Source organism: Macrobrachium rosenbergii, chromosome 35 (genome assembly GCF_040412425.1).
Source record: "Macrobrachium rosenbergii isolate ZJJX-2024 chromosome 35, ASM4041242v1, whole genome shotgun sequence".
Lineage (NCBI taxonomy): Eukaryota > Metazoa > Arthropoda > Malacostraca > Decapoda > Palaemonidae > Macrobrachium > Macrobrachium rosenbergii.
Genome location: NC_089775.1, coordinates 7,419,756 through 7,442,658, shown reverse-complemented (window position 1 = coordinate 7,442,658; position 22,903 = coordinate 7,419,756). Strand labels below are relative to the sequence as shown.

The window sequence follows — 22,903 nt, the reverse complement described above, 5'->3', positions numbered from 1 at the left end:
TGTTTTATTTAGCATTTCCCAATGTTTTGAGAGAGAGAGAGAGAGAGAGAGAGAGTGTAATTTCGTAATTGTAGTGAGTGCTTTGGTTGTTGGAAGAGGGATGAGGTCGTTAGTTTGTTTACGGCGCTGTCTGTCTGTGGAATATGTGAAGGATTTTTCGGTTTTTGAGTCTTTTTGAGTCTTGAGTCAGAGCTAGTGCCGGTCAGTCGTTGGTCTTGGACAGTTTTTTCGTATGCTTTTCCGGGAGTTGTTGGTTTTCTTGTTGGTGTGCTGTTTTATTGAGTGTGTTCTGTTTCTTTTTTTTTGTATTTCCTTGTTGTGTTTGTGGTTGTTTGCGGTTGTGGTTGTTACGGCGACCTTTATCCATCTCCAGCAACCGAAGATCAGGGTGAGTGTTGTTTGTTGTTTTGTTTGTGGGTTTGAATTATATCTGTATATTTATAATGATCAGTTTCTTTACCTTGCAGATAATTTGTGACGCACCAAATGAAGACTTGGTCAGAGGTCCTAAGAAAGTGAAGTTGAAGTACTTGATCGTCAAGAAGGAATTGTATCTCTTGGTCTCAATGGGAACGTGTTAGGTCCGCTGTCCATTTGATTTTTCTGTAAGTATTTAAAAGATTATTTGTACGTTTATGAGTGCTGTCGGTCATGAGTGGTTTAAAGTTTAACTCTTGAGGTTAGGAACATTCTAATTGTTAGGCTTGGCTCTCTCTTGGCATCAGGATTGAAAAAACAATATCATTTGTTCCCAAGGATACGAACCTTCGTCTGTTAGGTGGGAGTACAGGCGGAACAAGAATTTTTTTACCATAGTGAATCTGAGAACACTTACAGGAAATAAACCACTTACTTGCTCTTTATGTCAAAGTCGTTTTTCTCATTCTGAAAGTCTCAAAATACACATTCACTTGTTCTGATTGTCCAAAAAGTTATACACGTTTGAATAGCCTGAAATTACACGTGAAAATTCATACTGGAGAAACTCTGGCCTTTCATTTGCACTGAATACCAAAAAGGGTTTTATCATTCCTCTCCTCTCAAAGTACAAATGAGAACCCATACTGGAGAGAAGCAGCCATTCACCTAGCCGAAGGAGTTTTTCTCTATCCCATGTTCTCAAAAGGCACATGGAAACTCATACTAGATAGAAATGATTTATGTATATGCACTGGGTGTCCAAGTAGCCTTTTCATTAGAACCACCTCAAAATGCACATGCAATTCGTATAAACAAAAGGTCATTCTTCTGTAGATAGATTTATAAGACTCCCAACTCATGAAGCAAAGATGCTCTTCATTTGTTTGTCAAAATTAGAGTAAGTCGGGAATTTGTGGTGTAAATGTCAACAGAACTGCATTGATTGAATGTCAACCAACGCAAATTTCTTTCAGAATAACATTGATTCTAAACAGAATCCAAGGATGCCATTTTATTTCTTTTGAGACAAATTGTGTCCAGATGGTCATTGCATTGTGATATTTGTTTTCCCAGAGGATGCTTATTTTAGAGTTGAAATGAGCACATACTGTAAAACATGAAATTATTTTGAATTTCAAATTCTGTTTTTGTTATGAATGGTGCTATTCAGAACAAGTTTTTCTCAGATTTTTCATTTTATTTCAGAGTATTCCAAGCAGAGGAAAATTTCAAGAGATCCTAACTAGGATTTGAGTATTGTAAATGGAACATCCTGTGGAAATGTCATTAATCAAAGAAGAGATGCAGAATTTGGAGGAGGATCTTCCTGGAAACACAGATGAAGACCCTTTATTTGCAGAGCCCTTCTTAGAAGTCAAGGCAGAACCAGAATTCTTTGAACATAGTGAATTTGATGTGAACTGTTCATCCCAATCTATTAAGTACGAGGACAGATCTCCAAGCTGCGATGATGAGAGTGGAAAGGTCTGTATTGCAGAAGAAAACAGACATTTGGTTAGAACAAAAGAATTTTCAAAGAGAAGCAACACAGCAGGGAAGCGAATAACTTGTGCTGAATGCCAAAAGACATTTTCAACGATGTCAAATCTGAAATCCCACATGAGAACTCATACAGGTGAGAAACCATATACTTGCTCTATATGTCAAAGAAGTTTTTCTCTTAAAGGTCCCTCAAAATGCACATGAGAACTCATACAGGTGAGAAACCTTATACTTGCTCTATATGTCAAAGGAGTTTTTCTCAGCACTGTCATCTCAAAACACACATGAAAAATCATACGGGAGAGAAACCTTATACTTGCTCTGTATGTCAAAGAAGTTTTTCTATTCAAAGTAGTCTCAAAAGACACATGAGAACTCATACAGGCGAGAAACCTTATACTTGCTCTGTATGTCAAAGAAGTTTTTCTAGGCGCAATAATCTCAAAACACACATGAGAACTCATACAGGAGAGAAACCTTATACTTGCTCTGTCTGTCAAAGAAGTTTTTCTGATCAAAGTCACCTCAAAACACACATAAGAACTCATACAGGTGAGAAACCTTATACTTGCTCTGTATGTCAAAGAAGTTTTTCTTGGTGCAATAATCTCAAAAAACACATGAGAACTCATACAGGAGAGAAACCTTATACTTGCTCTGTATGTCAAAGAAGTTTTTCTCATAAAAATAGTCACAATCTACACATGAGAACTCATACAGGAGAGAAACCATATACTTGCTCTGTCTGTCAAAGAAGTTTTTTTCTTCAATCTCACCTCAAAACGCACATGAGAACTCATACAGGTGAGAAACCATATACTTGTTCTGTGTGTCAAAGAAGTTTTTCTAGGCGCAATAATCTCAAAAAACACATGAGAACTCATACAGGAGAGAAACCTTATACTTGCTCTGTATGTCAAAGAAGTTTTTCTCATAAAAATAGTCTCAAAATACACATGAGAACTCATACGGGAGAGAAACCTTATACTTGCTCTGTATGTCAAAGAAGTTTTTCTCTTCAAAGTAGTCTCAAAATACACATGAGAACTCATACGGGAGAGAAACCTTATACTTGCTCTGTATGTCAAAGGAGTTTTTCTCTTAAAAGTCAACTCAGAAAACACATGAGAACTCATACGGGAGGGAAACCTTACACTTGCTCTATATGCCAAAGAAGCTTTTCTCAATCAAGGCATCTCAAAAAACATGAGAATTCACACTAGACAGAAACTGTATACTTGATCTTTGTTCTGGTAGTTTTTCTAATTCTGAAATTCTCAAAGTACACACTGGAAATCATTGTAGAGAGGACATTCTCCAGTCCTAATGTCAAAAATGTTGGACAATTTCAAGTGCTTTGAGATTAGATTACTCATGAAAATTCATAATTTAGAGGGCATTTTAACCCTTAAACGCTGAGCCTCTATTTACAAAAGTGTTTGCCGTAAATAGGCTTGGGCGTCAAGGGAGTTAGTATTTTTTTTTTTGTTGAAGTGGAAAAAGTTTTTTCAAAAATTTACAGCACGCTTAGTTTTCAAGATTAAGAGTTCATTTTTGGCTCCTTTTTTTGTCATTGCCTGAAGTTTAGTATGCACCCTTCAGAAATGAAAAAAAAAATCATTATCATATATAATTATTGAAATATATGAGTGCAAAAAAAATTTCTTATATAATTGTATACAAATCGCACTGTGAGCAAAACGGTTAAAGCTAATGAGTTATTTTTTTTTCTTTGTATTGTACACTAAATTTCGATGAGTTTGGTATATAACAAATTGTAAAACGATCAAAGCAACACAGAGAAAATATTACCACAAAATGATGCATGAATTCGTAACGCACGGACGTAAAAAAAAGTTTTTAAAAATTCACCGTAAATCGAAATATTGTGCTAGAGACTTCCCGTTTGTTGCAAAATGAAGGTAATTGATTGAATATTACTAGACTGTAAGTGTTTTAGTTTAAAATTGAGTTTTTCGACCACTTTGGTCGAGTCAAAGTTGACTGAAGGTTGAAATTTTGGCACTTATCGTGATTTATATGAAAATATTTCAAAACTTATAAGCTACAACCATGGGTTGTTTTTTGTTGTATTCTACATGAAATTGCACACATTTTAATATATATAACTTTATGTAATGGCTAATAGAAAACGGTGCAAAAATTACGACAAAGTGACGAAAAGAATTTCTGAGATGCATCGCTGATGCTTTGTAGTCAGAAGAAAGAAATTCGCGCAATGGCAGCTGGGTAACACTTGTAAACAAAACAACAGCATGATCCGTAAACTCCCAGCATCCTCAAGGCGCGTGATTTAAAATCTTTCGCAAACTAGGCCTATAACTATTTTTCCACAAATATTTAAAAAAACTTTTTGTAGTCGACATACCGTACGTCCACTTGGCACCCGACAGACAATTTTAGTCGACGTACAACACGTCCAGTCGGCGTTTAAGGGTTAATGTACTGACTGCCAAAAGGTTTTAATATTCCTCTGCTCTCAAAAACCGTGACGTGAACCCATATTGGAGAGAAGCCATTCACATTTCATGAGTGCTAAAGGAGATATTGTGAATCAAGGTGTCTCAAAAGGTGTGTGAAAACTCATACTAGAAAGAAGTCATATACTTATATGCACTTGGTTCCCAAGAGAATTTTTTTTTTTTATTAGGTCCATCTTAGAATGAATGTGTTAACTCAGAAGAAAGATGTCATTCTTCCACACGATGTTCAAGCAGTTTCTCTCTTGTAGATTCATGACATAATTGAGAAGTCACGGAGGCTAGACATTGTTCTTTTACACTGCGGGTTATATTTTTGTCTTGTAATCTCCAAATCACAGTCGTTGGTTCTATATGCCAAAACAGTGTTTTCAAGTGTCAAAATGCACAAGCATTTTGACATCAGAGGTGTTCAGTTGTACTGACAGATTTATTAAGGTTTGCACCTCAAAGTAAGTTGCACTGGACATGGAAATAATTATTGTGAAATCTGCAAAATCTGTAAAAAAAAAAAAAAAGCAACAGTAACCTAAGGGACTATAAAAAGTAAAATCCTTATTTATATTTTAGGATCCAATTACTCTTTTCCAGGAAGTTATTCTGATTCTGTGTTGTAAACTGTGCTATTGAGAGCGTTTGTTTTTTTTATTTTATTTCAGAGTATTCCAAATAGAGGAAAATTTGATCAGATCCTAACTAGGACTGAGTATTGTAAAACTATTAGAACCTCCTGTGAAAGTGGAAGATGGAAAATCGTTATCATTGTTCTTTTTGTATGATTTCTAAGTTAAGAATTAGTTTTGTCTTTGACCGACATGAATTTTTCTTCCTTTTGTTATTAGGCATTATGTGTGTGCACTTGTATATGTAGTTGTAAGCCTGAATATTTCCATGAAATGTCAGTCTTAGTGGAAGTACAAAGATTGAGTTCATTAAACGTCAATGAAAATTACGTGTAGTTTTATTTGATTATTTCTGATATGTTCTTGGTTTTAATATTCTACAAAGAATGAGATAAAGCTTTAGTAGATCTTGGACACAGTAGACTGTATTACCGTTTTCTGTTTTAAGGTAACCAGTCAGAAGTGTGGAGCCACGACCTGCTTTGTAAATGACTAAAGTACTGTATTGTTCTGATTAGGTTAAACCTCTTTCTTTGCTTATTTCGGCTCTCTGGCAACGTCACCAAAGAACTCTAGACTTGCGATGTATTTGAGACGTCTTATCAGTCATATTGTGAGATTAGGATCAATGAAACTCTTTGCCAAAGATGGTCCTCGACCTCTGAGTGAGTTAGACAGAAAGTCGTCAATGCCTTCGGTCATCATTTCAAGAGGCAATTTTGCTTTCTTGTTTGTGAACTTTGAGAGAGAAAGAGAGTTTAGTTATGAGTGAGATTCGAGAACTTTCTCTCAAGGCCTTTTTGTGTCAGGTTCAATCCTCTGGATATACATCAAGCTTTTTTTTAGAGATTATTTCGACAGACTTTAAGCAAACGGACGATGTCTTAAAAGCGTCCAGTAAGCAGACGGTTGTCGAATACCACATAGGCTTACTATGTAGACCTTCTATATATATAAATACCACATAGGCTTACTATAAAAAATAAAATAAAATGAAGTGTAAATGGTTTTTATATATAATGATTTGATTGTACTGATTTGTTCATTGGAAAAAAAGCATTTTTGTAATAATATGTGTTTATTGGTTGTAGTCTCCTTAAACTTACAAGGCATCAATATACATTATAAATATACAATATATTGTATTTTCATTATAAATACTATTCACTATTAATGTTATATACATTATAAATTACAATTACTGTATGTATTGTATTTTCATTATAGATATCACTCAATTTGAATGTATTTTTATACAATGATACAAAAGATCCTGTGATATAACTATAGCAATTCGTTGTATAATTGGAATCATTATTATATTACATAATATACACCATTAAGACTCCAATATACAACTATTATCATTTCTCTCGCACACTCCATAATCTTATATTGGCTGAGTTTTCTCTTTTCTTCTTCGTAATAAGAAGAAGAATAACGAGTAAAGAGAGAGAGAGAGATCAGGGAATATTTATTCAAAGACTTCACAGACTTCTTATTACAGAAAACAGGAAGGCTTAGAAATCAGTCTGTTTAACAGACAGCTTAATGATTAAAGCGTATATAAAATATGGTACGATCTGTTGAGCACAGACAGAAGTTGCAAAGACTGAGTAGCCTAATCTCTGTGGCTGTGAAATCCTGGAATGTGTTCTATATTTTTGATAAGTCACAGAGTCTGTTAAATAAAAGAAACATTATATTACAGACAGCACTTGAATGTTTTCAAGATTTATAAGTAACTGAGTAAATAATAATAATTATAGTAATAATAATAAAATAATAATAATAATAATAATAATAATAAAGCTGCTCGATAAAGTGGAAAAAGTTACAAAATATTAATATTCATAAAATCCTGAGGCTAATTTACCCCCGCTTTTGGGCACTGGGTATTCATGGGCATTACTGCCAGCGCCAACTGGCAAAGTAACCATTACTGGCCGTTACCTGCTCGGTTCCTTACGACCATACCATGATTCAAGCCTTTACTGAAGCCTGGGAAAACCTCGAAGAGAAAGTAGGTGGCATTCCTGAGACCAACATCAAAAGATACAGTAGGAATCTTTTAGTGAAGGCAGCACAGTGCATCAGCACCTCCCCATAAAACCTGTAACTCCGTAAGGGGAGTTTTATACAGCAGAGACCTTTGTGATTTGAATGAAAGAGACATCCTAGGAAGACGCCCTAAAGATATAATGGCTGTGAAGTTGGCTACGTAAAGATCGACCTCATTAACCTGTCTGTGGAAAAATTTCGAAAGTGTCCAATTCAGCGCCACGAATGCTTTGAGTACGGTCATTTCAGTGCAAACTGTAATGATGCCAGATTCTATATCTGTTCTGCTTTAACTGGAGACAGTGTCCTTTACATAAACTTAATCAGGACAGACTTGAAACAGCAGGAAATGAACACACAAGTTTTGGCACTAGACAGCTCCTGAGGAGGGTTCACGAAGACCCCCTGCAGACATTTTCGTTGGTCGCTTGGAAAGCTGCTGCTCCAAATCTTCCCCCGAATCCTAATTTACAGATCACCCAATCTGTGTGCTGCCTCTAGCAATCAGGTTACCCCTGATACATCTAAGAAAAATCTGGATGTGACAACGGGTCAAGATAAAACTTCAAAGCCAAGTTCCAGGGAAAACAAAGTCTTAGGATCTACTCACATTGAAATAATGAGATTCGAGGTATCAAATAAATCTACATAACGCTACTCTTCACGCTTGATCGAACCCATTCAAGAAAGCTGCTCTTTCCAGGTCTTATCAAAATTTGGATTCTAGTGGTCTGGAAGATATCGCACATGAAACTTCTCCGGTTTCAAAAAAAGGTATCTGTGGATGATGCTGTGAGCAATATACAAGCATTGTCATGGAAAATTTGGAAATGAAATATGATATTTTTATGATAAAATAAAGTTTTGTACATACTTACCCGGCAGATATATACTTAGCTATAGTCTCCGACGTTCCCGACAGAAATTCAAATTTCGCGGCACACGCGACAGGTAGGTCAGGTGATCTACCATACCCGCCGCTGGGTGGCGGGAATAGGAACCATTCCCGTTTTCTAATCAGATTTTCTCTTCCACCTGTCTCCTGAGGGGAGGCTGGGAGGGCCATAATCGTATATATCTGCCGGGTAAGTATGTACAAAACTTTATTTTATCATAAAAATATCATTTTTGTACATGCAATTTACCCGTCAGATATATACTTAGCTGACTGGCACCCTTGGAGGAGGGCAAGAGACAGCTAATAACTAAAAAATGGGAAAACAACATATGTTGTAGGATAAACAAAAAACCATGGTTCTTACCTGATTGGGCAGAAGACTTCATGGATACTGTCTATGAGTCTGCATGCCTCAAGAGCTTCAGCGAGGAAGAGACCTAAGACTGACAGCCCTTCTGGATCATATCAATGGGGGAAGACCCACTTACATGACAGAGCCTGTTATGGATCGTGTCAATGGAGATTAACCCACTTACAAGACAGAGCACTCTACCTGAATCATATCAATGGGGGCTATCCCTCTTACATGACAGAGCTAGGTAATAATAAAAACTACAAGAAGCTAACAACCAAACCCGACCACCTGACCAAGCCTAACCTTGTTAGTGATACGAGATGAAAGAGAGAGTATCTCCACACTCTCTTCCAGCTGACCATAAAAACACAACCACGCATTAAAAGAAAAGAACCGAATAGATAGACTAAAAAGGATTAGCTTCAGCTCCTTGACCCAGCACCGAATCCGCGGATACGTAAGCTCCTAGAGAGAAGCACTTCTCATACGTAACACGAACATCTCTCAAATAATGAGAAGCAAACACTGAGTTACATCTCCAGTACGTAGAGTCCACAATAGACTGGAGGGACCAAGACTTGTGGAAAGCCAGAGAAGTAGCTATGGCTCTCACCTCATGAGCATTCACTCTTAGGAGCTGTAAATGTTCGTCTTTGCATGAAAGATGAGCCTCCTTGATAACATCCTTAATGAAGAAAGCCTGGGCATTCTTAGAAATTGCTCTTGAAGGATCCTTGACAGAGCACCAAAGACTTTCAGTGTTACCTCCGAGCTGTTTCTTTTTCTCCAGATAACATCTAAGGCTTCTTACTGGACAGAGAGTGTGCTCTAGCTCCTGTCCTGAAATAGCGGAGAGTCCCTTGACCTCAAAACTCCTAGGCCAAGGTTTTGAAGGGTTCTCATTCTTTGCTAAGAAGAGAGGCTTAAAGGAGCAGATCGCAGAGTCCTTCTTAAAGCCGACAGAACCTTCCAAAGCCTGTAATTCGCTCAATCTTTTAGCAGAAGCAAGAGCAAAAGAAACAACGATTTCCTGGTTAAATCCCTGAAAGAGGCAGATCGAGGAGGCTCAAATTTATCAGACATTAAGAATCTTAAGACCACGTCCAAATTCCAGCTGGGAGGTCTAGGGGACTTGTTTTTAGAAGTCTCAAAAGACCTTATAAGGTCGTGAAGGTCTTTATTATGGGAGATGTTAAGACCTCTGTGTCTAAAAACTGAGGACAGCATGCTTCTATATCCCTTGATGGTGGAAACCGCCAGGTTACACTGTTCCCTTAGATAAAGAAGGAAATCCGCTATCTCCATTACAGAGGTACTGGAAGAGGACACTTTCTGAGCTCGACACCATCTCCTAAAGACTTCCCACTTCGATTGGTAGAGGCGCAAGGTAGAGGATCTTCTGGCTCTGGCGATAGCCCTCGCAGCCTTGTGCGAAAAAATCCTTCGCTCTAACCAGTCCTTCGACAGTCTGAAGGCAGTTAGGTTTAGAGCGGGGAAGGTTCTTGTGATATCTGTCGAAGTGGGGCTGTTTGAGAAGATCGCTCCTGAGAGGGAGCGACCTGGGAAAGTCTATCATCCATTCCAGTACCTCTGTGAACCAGTCTCAGGATGGCCAAAAGGGAGCGATCAGGGTGAGCTTGGTGCCCTTTGAAGAAACGAACTTTCTTATCACCTCCCCTAGAATCTTGAACGGGGGAAAAGCATAACCGTCTAGACCCTCCCAATCTAGGAGAAGGCCGTCTATTGCTACTGCTCTGGGGTCCGAGATTGGGGAGCAGTAGTTCTCCAATCTCTTGTTCCAATGGGTGGCGAAGAGGTCGATATGAGGTCTCCCCCACAGGAACCACAGCCTTTCGCAAACCTCTTGATGAAGAGACCATTCCGTGGGAAGAACCTGGTCTTTCCTGCTGAGCAGATCCGCTCTCACATTCCTTTCTCCCTGAACAAATCTGGTGAGGAGAACGATGTTCCTCTCCCCCGCCCATAACAGAAGGCTCCTTGCTGCGACGTACAGGGAGAAGGAATGAGTCCCTCCTTGCTTCCTGATATAAGCCAGGGCTGTGGTGTTGTCTGAATTGACAAGAACTACTGACCCCTTGACCAGAAGTTCAAATCGGACGAGCACTAGATGAATGGCTACTAGCTCCTTCTTGTTGATGTGCCAGGACCTCTGATCTGTGTCCCAGGTGCCTAACACTTCTTCCGAGCCTAGTGTTGCTCCCCAACCCGACTCCGACGCGTCTGAGAACAACACTAGGCGAGGGTTCGGCGGTTGCAGAGGAATTCCTAGACCCAGTTTCTGGGGGTCTAACCACCAACGGAGATGTTCCTTTACTTGATTTGTGATCTGAAAGGAGTCTGACAACTCTTGGGACTTCCGATCCCAAGATTCTTTCAGGAAGAACTGTAGAGGTCTTAGGTGAAGCCTTCCCAGAGAAACGAACTGTTCCAGCGAGGAAATGGTCCCCAGCAGACTCATCCATTCCCTCGCCGAACATCTGTCTTTCTCTAGAAAGTCTGTCACCTTTTGAAGGAAGCGTTCCCTTCTTTCCAGGGAGGGAAACGCTCGAAAACCCCGAGAATCCATCAGAATCCCCAGGTAGACAATTTCCTGCTGAGGAATCATCTGAGACTTCTCGAGGTTCACAAGAAGTCCTAGAGACTGAACCAGATTTAAAGTACGAGAAAGGTCCTCCAGACAACGGTTTTTCGAATTGGCCCGAATTAGCCAGTCGTCGAGATACAAGGAAATCCTCACCCCCTCCAAATGCAACCAGTGAGCTACATTCCTGAGAATGGTCGTGAACACTTGGGGAGCTGTGGAAAGTCCGAAGCACAGAGCCCTGAACTGAAAGGTTCTGCCGCCTACCATGAACCTTAGGAACTTCCTGGAGGAGGGATGGATGGGAACGTGGAAGTAAGCATCCTGAAGGTCCAGGGACACCATCCAATCTCCTTGATGAAGTGACGACAGAACAGAGGACGTCGTCTCCATAGAGAACTTCTTGATGACGAACGAGTTCAGGGAGCTCATATCCAAGACCGGTCTCCACCCTCCCGAAGTTTTTGGCACTAGAAAAAGCCGGTTGTAAAATCCCGGGGAGTGAAGATCTTGCACCAGTTCTATGGCAGCCTTTGCTAGCATTTGCTCGACGGCTAGCAGAAGGGCTTGCCTCCGCACAGGATCCTTGTATCTCGCCGATAACTCCCTCGGAGTTGTTGTCAAGGAGGTTTCGAGATGAAGGGAATGAGGTAACCCTTCCTCAAGATAGAGAGGGACCATTCGTCCGCCCCCTTCTGTGCCCAGGCTTCGGTGAACTTCAGAAGTCTGGCACCTACTGGCGTCTGGAGGACTTGCTTCTCACATGGACTTCCTGGTAGGGAGTCCTGAAGGTCTTGATCTTCTTTCAGGCCCTACGCCTCCTGATAGACCTGGATCCTCGAAAGGGCTCCTGAAAGGGGGCCTTCTCCTTCTTAGCAAGGGGAGCAGTAGGTCTCATCCTCTTAGACGACTGCGCAAGCAGATCCTGAGAAGCTTTCTCAGACAAAGAACGAGAGACCTCCTTCACAGTCTCTTGCGGGAAAAGATGGCTTGACAGCGGAGCGTACAAGAGGGAAGACCTCTGGAGAGGAGTGTCAGGTGGTATTGTTATTTCTCTTTAAAACTAGAATTCTAAAATGATAGTGTTATTCTAAGCAATAGATGGCGTGGATATCTTTAGCAAACATCTTACCAATAGATGGCGCTGGTTGTGGATGTCATTCAGGAATCCTTGGTTTAGGTTGTTTACCTGGGTTTATTGTATAAAGTCATAAGCCACTACCTTAGGAACTACACAACCTTTCACATGACACCTAATCTGCGGCAATGATTGACATATGATACCTAATCTGCGGCAGTGATTGACCTATGATACCTAATCTATGGCAGTGAATTGGCCTATGATACTTGGCACATGGCAGTGAACTGGCCTATGAGACAAACTACAATAGCGACCCAGGCTATGGCTATGTTTGATGTGGCAGGACCGTGCATGGGGCATGTGACTACCAGCCTGGATTTTTTACTGATGCACTGAAGACTTTGTTAATAGACACACGAATCCGGTTCTTCCTCTTGTGTCAACGTAGCCATAATCAAGAGTTGCATTGCTGATTGGTGTACTAAAACAACCATTATCGCTGATATGGAACCATGTTACCTATTTTCAATCCTTATTGTTATTATGCACATGATTAGCCATCTTGGTCATCCATTGTATTTTGTTATTTTCACTTAATTTTCAGTTTCTATATGTAAATATTTAAATTCATTTAAGTTCATTCTTCTTAGTATTTGTCAATTAATGTTAATAAATTTATTTTTGTAATCATGTTATTATTTTCTAGTAATTATCGAGGTGTAGGTACCAAGCGCCTATTACCTTCCATCTTAATTTACCATCAAAAGCTTGACAAGTGGCGCAGTGAGTAGGATCTTATTGTAAAATTACTAGAATATTATGTAACTTAAGTATGTGTTATACCTTTTGCAGTTACCAACTTCAATTTGGATTGTACTACCTGTGAAAGTTGATGAGTTTACAAGGTTTGTGGCTTTCTTTTGAAATGGTTGCTGGATTTCAAGGTAAGGTTCGTTTGTGCTTTGTCATTTAGATTGTCATGTGAAAGTGCTTCGTGGTGAAGTGGATTAACAACTCGTTGTGGTGCAATATCTTATTGTTTTGAGTTTTGTGTAGTCTTGGTGAAGTTCTAGGAAAAGGTCGAGGTCAGGAAGTGAATTAGAAACTGTATCGTTACCCTATTAATTTTAGCTGAGCCAATTTTGATGATTGTAGGGTTAGTTAGGGGTAAAGTTGGTTTAATGTTCCGTTTCGTTCTGATTGTTTACTCTTCCTTGAAAATTCCTATTGTTTATTCAATTTCCTTATGCTAGTTATTTGCATGGAAATTTGTGTCATTGAAGGAGTTATGCCCATAATAGACACTGGTAATCGCTGATTAATACTAGGTGGTTAGTTGAGTTCAGGATTAGCCATAATTTTTGAATTCGTATTGTTGTATTTGTTGTTTGTATACTTATCTATTATCATGAGTGTCAATGAGTTGATGGATAAGGCTATTAAGCTTGGTATGAGTGCTACTGAGGCTGAAGAATTTATTGCTAAGCAACAAGCTAGGGAAGATAGATTAATGGAGAGACAGGAGAAAAGATTGCAGATGGAGTTGGCAGAAAAGGAGACAATTTTGAAGTTAGAGTTAGCAGAGAAGGATAAGGAAAGGGTCTTTAAATTAGAATGTCTTAAAAGGGAGCAAGAGGAAAAGGAGGAAATCAGAAAACATGAGCTCGCTAAGGCAGCATTAAGAAGTAGTGGTGCATCCAGTGGTATAAGTGGTGATATAAAAACTTTACCCAAAATTCCCCCTTTTGATGAAAAAATAGATGAAATTGATGTTTACATGGACAGATTTGAGAAGTTAGCTGTATTTCATCAGTGGGATTCGGCAGACTATGGTATACTATTAGGTACATTATTAAGAGGGCGCGCTTTGAAGGTTTATTGTGGACTTGACCCTGCTATTGCAAGTAACTATGATGAGCTAAGTTAGCATTATTGAAAGCGTTTCAGGTTAATCCTCAGGTTTATCGAAAGAAATTTCGAGAGGACTATATTGAGTCAAATGAAAGTTTTGTGCAGTATTCGCATAGGTTAAGACAGAATTTTGATAAGTGGTTACAATTAGTAAATGTAAATAAGTCATATGAGGATGTTTGCGATTTTATGGTTATGGATCAATTATTGGCTAATTGTTCTAAGGATTTGAGAACATTTCTTTTAGAAAGAGTATGTAAGAATTCATGAGATGGCATTGGCCGCTGATAGATATTTGATAGCTCACGGAGTTAGTAAATGTAGAAATGCCAAATTTAGGAGTTCTGATAAAGGTTCCAAGTTAGGAAATCAGAATAAATCTGATAAAGTGACCGATTCCCTTAAAACGGTTCGATGTCACCTGTGTAAAGAAACGGGGGCATATTAAGCCAAACTGTCCTAATAACCCAGTTAATTTTGCCCAATCTAAATCTTCTGATAAAAAGGTTCTAAGATAAGTATTGCTCTTGCTTGTGAAGAAAAAACCCAAGAATGCAATTGTAGATAAGAATGGAATTGTTTTTGGCAAATCTGTAGAGGTTCTATTTGATACAGGTTGCAATACGGTAGTTATAAGTGAGACTTTGGTTCCAAAACGTTATCTCAGTAAGGTTAAAATTATTAAAGTGTATAATTTCGTTGGTGTCCCAATACATTTATCACAAATTAAATGTTTCATTAAAAGTAAATTCTTTTCTGGTAGAGTAGATGCTATAATCGCCCCAATTAAATGCGCTGAGGTCATTGTTGGATTGATTCCTGGTTTAAATCATCACATGAAAGAAGGAATAGAATTGTTGGATAAAGTGCCAGAGCCAATTAATGTAAATGAGTTAAATGTTAATGTGATTACGAGAGGACAGAATCTTAAATCTACCACTTTAAAACCATTATCTGATGTCCTGACAGAAGTTAAAGTAGATCCTATAGACTTTAATAATCAACAGTGGACATGTGATTCTCTGAAAACAATTAGGAAAAACTTGAAAGATGAGGATGAGATAGTTTGTGAGAGGTAGAACTATTAAATACATAGCAGTTAACAATGTAATTTATCGTAAGTGCATTAAAAGTACAAATCAGTTAGATCTGGGTGAGATGCAAATTATTGTTCCACTTAAGTATAGAGAGATAGTTATGCAACTTGCTCATGAATCTCTTATCTCTGGTCATTTTCATCTAGGAAAACTATTAACAAGGTGTTAAGTAAGTTCTATTGGCCCAGAGCTGGTGCCGAGATTGATAGATATTGTAAATCTTGTCACAGATGTCAAAAATTTGGGAAAAAGGGTTAAGAAAGTACCTTTATGTAATATGCCTATTGTTTCTGAGCCATTCAGTAGAATAGCTATTGATATCGTAGGTCCGATCGTTCCAGCTTCTAGTCGTGGTTACAAGTATATTCTTACAGTAATTGATTTAGCTACCCGTTACCCTGAAGCTGTACCACTTAAAAATACTGATACCATTACTGTAGCTGAAAGCTTGGTGGAAATATTTTGTAGAGTGGGTGTACCTAAAGAAATCTTAAGTGACAGAGGAACCCAATTTAAGTCAGATCTCATGGCAGAAATTCATAGGTTATTATCCATAAAGTCTTTGTTCACGAGTCCGTATCACGCCGCATGTAATGGGACTGTAGAGCGTATGAATGGAGTACTCAAGAATATGTTGAAGAAGGTTTGTTGCGATCAACCAAAGGAATGGGACAGGTATATTCCTGTAGTTCTTTTTGCCTACCGTGAAATTCCAAATGATTCTCTCAAGTTTAGCCCTTTTGAACTTTTATATGGTCGTAATGTCCGTGGTCCATTGGCAATCCTTCATGAATTAATTGCTGATAAAAGCACAGATGATGAAGTTAAAACTTCTTATCAATATGTTTTAGACCTGCGTTCTAGATTGCAAGACATGGCTAAGATGGCAGTTAGCAATTCTGAGATCAGTTCACGTAAGTACAAGGAGTATTTTGACCGTAAGTCAAAGCCTAGGAAGTTTGTCGAAGGGGATGAAGTTCTAATAATGTTACCAAGTCACACTAACAAGTTTTTAATGCAGTGGAAAGGACCTTATATAGTTAACAGTTGTCATAATAATGGAGTTGACTATTTTGTTAAGGTTGGGAAACATCTTAAGCTGTATCATGCTAATATGCTTAAAAAGTACCATAGGAGAAAATCTGTAAATGTTGTGCAAAAATCCGTAGAAATGGTTAAAACTTCATATGGTTTGTTTTCTGATGTAAATTTTGATCTTGTTAATGTTGGAGAACCTGTTTCAGATCTTTGTGACATTGAGTATTTGGAGGTTGATAAAACTGATTATCAAATAAGCCCTGAACTCAAAAATAATCAATTTGCTGAACTTGTTAAATTATTAAGCGAATTTCCTGATGTAATAAATGATAAACCGGGTGTTGCCAAATATCTAGAGCACAATATTCAGTTAACATCCGAAGTTCCAGTTCGTGCTAAACCCTACCCAGTTCCAGTTAACTTGACAGCTGAATTTAACAAACAAGTTGATCAGATGTTGGCATTAGATATAATTGAACCATCAATCTCTCCGTATTGTTCTCCAGTTGTGTTTGTAAAGAAACAAGATGAGTCTTTAAGATTATGTATAGACTTTCGAAACCTTAATGAATTGACTGTATTTGATGCGGAACCCATGCCACGTATAAATGAGTCTTTGCATGAACTTTCTAATAAGGTCTATTTTACAGAGCTTGATTTATGTAAGGGATATTGGCAGATACCATTGACTTCGGAAAGCAAAAAATATACGGCATTCGCAACAAAATATGGTTTGATGCAATTCAAGATGATGCCCTTTGGACTTAGCACGGCTAGTTCTACTTTTGTAAGACTTATGAGGAAAGTTTTGGTTGGTTTGGAAAATACCACTTGTTATTTTGACAATATTCTTATTTATAGTAATAACTGGTCGGATCATTTGATTCATTTACGTAATGTTCTATTAAGATTAAGAGAGCATGGTTTAACTGTTGGGCCTAAGAAATGTTTCTTTGCTTATAAGCAAATTAAGTATTTAGGTTACTCCTTGGGAATAATTCTTTAACACCTCTTGATGAAAGGATTACAGCTATCGTAAATCTCCCTCTTCCAGAAACTAAGAAACAACTTAGATCTTTCCTTGGAGTTGTTGGTTTTACAATAAGTTTATTCAAAATTTTTCCATTTTATCCGCACCCTTAAGTAGTATGCTTAAAAAGGAAGTTGTAATACTCTAAGTTGGAGTGAGGAACAGATAAGGAGTTTTAATAACTTAAAAGCCTCTTTGACAAAATCGCCTATTTTGTTGTTGCCAGATCTAAATAAAACTTTCTATCTTAGATCCGATGCATCCATGGACGGAGTAGGTGCAGTTCTTTTGCAGGAAAGTAATAAGATACTAATGCCGGTATCATATGCAGGAAAGAAGTTTTCAGATGCTGAAAGACGTTATTCTACAATAGATAAAGAGTGTTATGCTATAGTGTGGTCTGTTTTAAAGTTCAAGGAATACCTATACGGCAAGGAATTTATTTTGCAAACAGATCATTTACCATTAACTTATCTAAATTCGATGAGGAATAAGAATGATCGGTTGATGCGATGGGCTCTTAGTCTTCAACCTTATACTTTCTTGATTGAGTATATCAAGGGATCTGATAACATCTGTTCAGATATGCTTAGCCGTTGTATATAGTGGTTTCGGGATATTTAAGTTATTTAGAGATTCTAGTTTTTCTTGGTATGGGGGTTTGTCAGGTGGTATTGTTATTTCTCTTAAAACTAGAATTCTAAAATGATAGTGTTATTCTAAGCAATAGATGGCATGGATATCTTTAGCAAACATCTTACCAATAGATGGCGCTGGTTGTGGATGTCATTCAGGAATCCTTGGTTTAGGTTGTTTACCTGGGTTTATTGTATAAAGTCATAAGCCACTACCTTAGGAACTACATGGTAAGAAACAACCTTTACTACAGTGTTTGACACCTAATCTGCGGCAATGATTGACATATGATACCTAATCTGCGGCAATGATTGACATATGATACCTAATCTGCGGCAGTGATTGACCCATGATACCTAATCTATGGCAGTGAATTGGCCTATGATACTTGGCACATGGCAGTGAACTGGCCTATGAGACAAACTACAATAGCGACCCAGGCTATGGCTATGTTTGATGTGGCAGGACCGTGCATGGGGCATGTGACTACCAGCCTGGATTTTTTACTGATGCACTGAAGACTTTGTTAATAGACACACGAATCCGGTTCTTCCTCTTGTGTCAACGTAGCCATAATCAAGAGTTGCATTGCTGATTGGTGTACTAAAACAACCATTATCGCTGATATGGAACCATGTTACCTATTTTCAATCCTTATTGTTATTATGCACATGATTAGCCATCTTGGTCATCCATTGTATTTTGTTATTTTCACTTAATTTTCAGTTTCTATATGTAAATATTTAAATTCATTTAAGTTCATTCTTCTTAGTATTTGTCAATTAATGTTAATAAATTTATTTTTGTAATCATCTTATTATTTTCTAGTAATTATCGAGGTGTAGGTACCAAGCGCCTATTACCTTCCATCTTAATTTACCATCAAAAGCTTGACAAGTGGCGCAGTGAGTAGGATCTTATTGTAAAATTACTAGAATATTATGTAACTTAAGTATGTGTTATACCTTTTGCAGTTACCAACTTCAATTTGGATTGTACTACCTGTGAAAGTTGATGAGTTTACAAGGTTTGTGGCTTTCTCTTGAAATGGTTGCTGGATTTCAAGGTAAGGTTCGTTTGTGCTTTGTCATTTAGATTGTCATGTGAAAGTGCTTCGTGGTGAAGTGGATTAACAACTCGTTGTGGTGCAATATCTTATTGTTTTGAGTTTTGTGTAGTCTTGGTGAAGTTCTAGGAAAAGGTCGAGGTCAGGAAGTGAATTAGAAACTGTATCGTTACCCTATTAATTTTAGCTGAGCCAATTTTGATGATTGTAGGGTTAGTTAGGGGTAAAGTTGGTTTAATGTTCCGTTTCGTTCTGATTGTTTACTCTTCCTTGAAAATTCCTATTGTTTATTCAATTTCCTTATGCTAGTTATTTGCATGGAAATTTGTGTCATTGAAGGAGTTATGCCCATAATAGACACTGGTAATCGCTGATTATACTAGGTGGTTAGTTGAGTTCAGGATTAGCCATAATTTTTGAATTCGTATTGTTGTATTTGTTGTTTGTATACTTATCTATTATCATGAGTGTCAATGAGTTGATGGATAAGGCTATTAAGCTTTAGTATGAGTGCTACTGAGGCTGAAGAATTTATTGCTAAGCAACAAGCTAGGGAAGATAGATTAATGGAGAGACAGGAGAAAAGATTGCAGATGGAGTTGCAGAGAAGGAGAAAAGGAGACAATTGCAGATGGAGTTGAAAAATTTTGAAGTTAGAGTTAGCAGAGAAGGATAAGGAAAGGGTCTTTAAATTAGAATGTCTTAAAAAGGAGCAAGAGGAAAAGGAGGAAATCAGAAAACATGAGCTCGCTAAGGCAGCATTAAGAAGTAGTGGTGCATCCAGTGGTATAAGTGGTGATATAAAAACTTTACCCAAAATTCCCCCTTTTGATGAAAAAATAGATGAAATTGATGTTTACATGGACAGTTTTGAGAAGTTAGCTGTATTTCATCAGTGGGATTCGGCAGACTATGGTATACTATTAGGTACATTATTAAGAGGGCGCGCTTTGAAGGTTTATTGTGGACTTGACCCTGCTATTGCAAGTAACTATGATGAGCTAAAGTTAGCATTATTGAAGGCGTTTCAGGTTAATCCTCAGGTTTATCGAAAGAAATTTCGAGAGGACTATATTGAGTCAAATGAAAGTTTTGTGCAGTATTCGCATAGGTTAAGACAGAATTTTGATAAGTGGTTACAATTAGTAAATGTAAATAAGTCATATGAGGATGTTTGCGATTTTATGGTTATGGATCAATTATTGGCTAATTGTTCTAAGGATTTGAGAACATTTCTTTTAGAAAGAGTATGTAAGAATTCACATGAGATGGCATTGGCCGCTGATAGATATTTGATAGCTCACGGAGTTAGTAAATGTAGAAATGCCAAATTTAGGAGTTCTGATAAAGGTTCCAAGTTAGGAAATCAGAATAAATCTGATAAAGTGACTGATTCCCTTAAAACAGTTCGATGTCACCTGTGTAAAGAAACGGGGCATATTAAGCCAAACTGTCCTAATAACCCAGTTAATTTTGCCCAATCTAAATCTTCTGATAAAAAGGTTCCTAAGATAAGTATTGCTCTTGCTTGTGAAGAAAAACCCAAGAATGCAATTGTAGATAAGAATGGAATTGTTTTTGGCAAATCTGTAGAGGTTCTATTTGATACAGGTTGCAATACGGTAGTTATAAGTGAGACTTTGGTTCCAAAACGTTATCTCAGTAAGGTTAAAATTATTAAAGTGTATAATTTCGTTGGTGTCCCAATACATTTATCACAAATTAAATGTTTCATTAAAAGTAAATTCTTTTCTGGTAGAGTAGATGCTATAATTGCCCCAATTAAATGCGCTGAGGTCATTGTTGGATTGATTCCTGGTTTAAATCATCACATGAAAGAAGGAATAGAATTGTTGGATAAAGTGCCAGAGCCAATTAATGTAAATGAGTTAAATGTTAATGTGATTACGAGAGGACAGAATCTTAAATCTACCACTTTAAAACCATTATCTGATGTCCTGACAGAAGTTAAAGTAGATCCTATAGACTTTAATAATCAACAGTGGACATGTGATTCTCTGAAAACAATTAGGAAAAACTTGAAAGATGAGGATGAGATAGTTTGTAGAGGTAGAACTATTAAATACATAGCAGTTAACAATGTAATTTATCGTAAGTGCATTAAAAGTACAAATCAGTTAGATCTGGGTGAGATGCAAATTATTGTTCCACTTAAGTATAGAGAGATAGTTATGCAACTTGCTCATGAATCTCTTATCTCTGGTCATTTTTCATCTAGGAAAACTATTAACAAGGTGTTAAGTAAGTTCTATTGGCCCAGAGCTGGTGCCGAGATTGATAGATATTGTAAATCTTGTCACAGATGTCAAAAATTTGGGAAAAGGGTTAAGAAAGTACCTTTATGTAATATGCCTATTGTTTCTGAGCCATTCAGTAGAATAGCTATTGATATCGTAGGTCCGATCGTTCCAGCTTCTAGTCGTGGTTACAAGTATATTCTTACAGTAATTGATTTAGCTACCCGTTACCCTGAAGCTGTACCACTTAAAAATATTGATACCATTACTGTAGCTGAAAGCTTGGTGGAAATATTTTGTAGAGTGGGTGTACCTAAAGAAATCTTAAGTGACAGAGGAACCCAATTTAAGTCAGATCTCATGGCAGAAATTCATAGGTTATTATCCATAAAGTCTTTGTTCACGAGTCCGTATCACGCCGCATGTAATGGAACTGTAGAGCGTATGAATGGAGTACTCAAGAATATGTTGAAGAAGGTTTGTTGCGATCAACCAAAGGAATGGGACAGGTATATTCCTGTAGTTCTTTTTGCCTACCGTGAAATTCCAAATGATTCTCTCAAGTTTAGTCCTTTTGAACTTTTATATGGTCGTAATGTCCGTGGTCCATTGGCAATCCTTCATGAATTAATTGCTGATAAAAGCACAAATGATGAAGTTAAAACTTCTTATCAATATGTTTTAGACCTGCGTTCTAGATTGCAAGACATGGCTAAGATGGCAGTTAGCAATTCTGAGATCAGTTCACGTAAGTACAAGGAGTATTTTGATCGTAAGTCAAAGCCTAGGAAGTTTGTCGAAGGGGATGAAGTTCTAATAATGTTACCAAGTAACACTAACAAATTTTTAATGCAGTGGAAAGGACCTTATATAGTTAACAGTTGTCATAATAATGGAGTTGACTATTTTGTTAAGGTTGGGAAACATCTTAAGCTGTATCATGCTAATATGCTTAAAAAGTACCATAGGAGAAAATCTGTAAATGTTGTGCAAAAATCCGTAGAAATGGTTAAAACTTCAAATGGTTTGTTTTCTGACGTAAATTTTGATCTTGTTAATGTTGGAGAACCTGTTTCAGATCTTTGTGACATTGAGTATTTGGAGGTTGATAAAACTGATTATCAAATAAGCCCTGAACTCAAAAATAATCAATTTGCTGAACTTGTTAAATTATTAAGCGAATTTCCTGATGTAATAAATGATAAACCGGGTGTTGCCAAATATCTAGAGCACAATATTCAGTTAACATCTGAAGTTCCAGTTCGTGCTAAACCCTACCCAGTTCCAGTTAACTTGACAGCTGAATTTAACAAACAAGTTGATCAGATGTTGGCATTAGATATAATTGAACCATCAATCTCTCCGTATTGTTCTCCAGTTGTGTTTGTAAAGAAACAAGATGAGTCTTTAAGATTATGTATAGACTTTCGAAACCTTAATGAATTGACTGTATTTGATGCTGAACCCATGCCACGTATAAATGAGTCTTTGCATGAACTTTCTAATAAGGTCTATTTTACAGAGCTTGATTTATGTAAGGGATATTGGCAGATACCATTGACTTCGGAAAGCAAAAAATATACGGCATTCGCAACAAAATATGGTTTGATGCAATTCAAGAAGATGCCCTTTGGACTTAGCACGGCTAGTTCTACTTTTGTAAGACTTATGAGGAAAGTTTTGGCTGGTTTGGAAAATACCACTTGTTATTTTGACAATATTCTTATTTATAGTAATAACTGGTCGGATCATTTGATTCATTTACGTAATGTTCTATTAAGATTAAGAGAGCATGGTTTAACTGTTGGGCCTAAGAAATGTTT

General features: G+C 37.5%; 1 pseudogene; it reads left to right on the top strand.

Moving 5' to 3' along the window:
• Window positions 1–465: 465 nt before the first annotated feature.
• Window positions 466–3,295, top strand: LOC136856453 (oocyte zinc finger protein XlCOF6-like; annotated as a pseudogene).
• The last annotated feature ends 19,608 nt before the right edge of the window (window positions 3,296–22,903 follow it).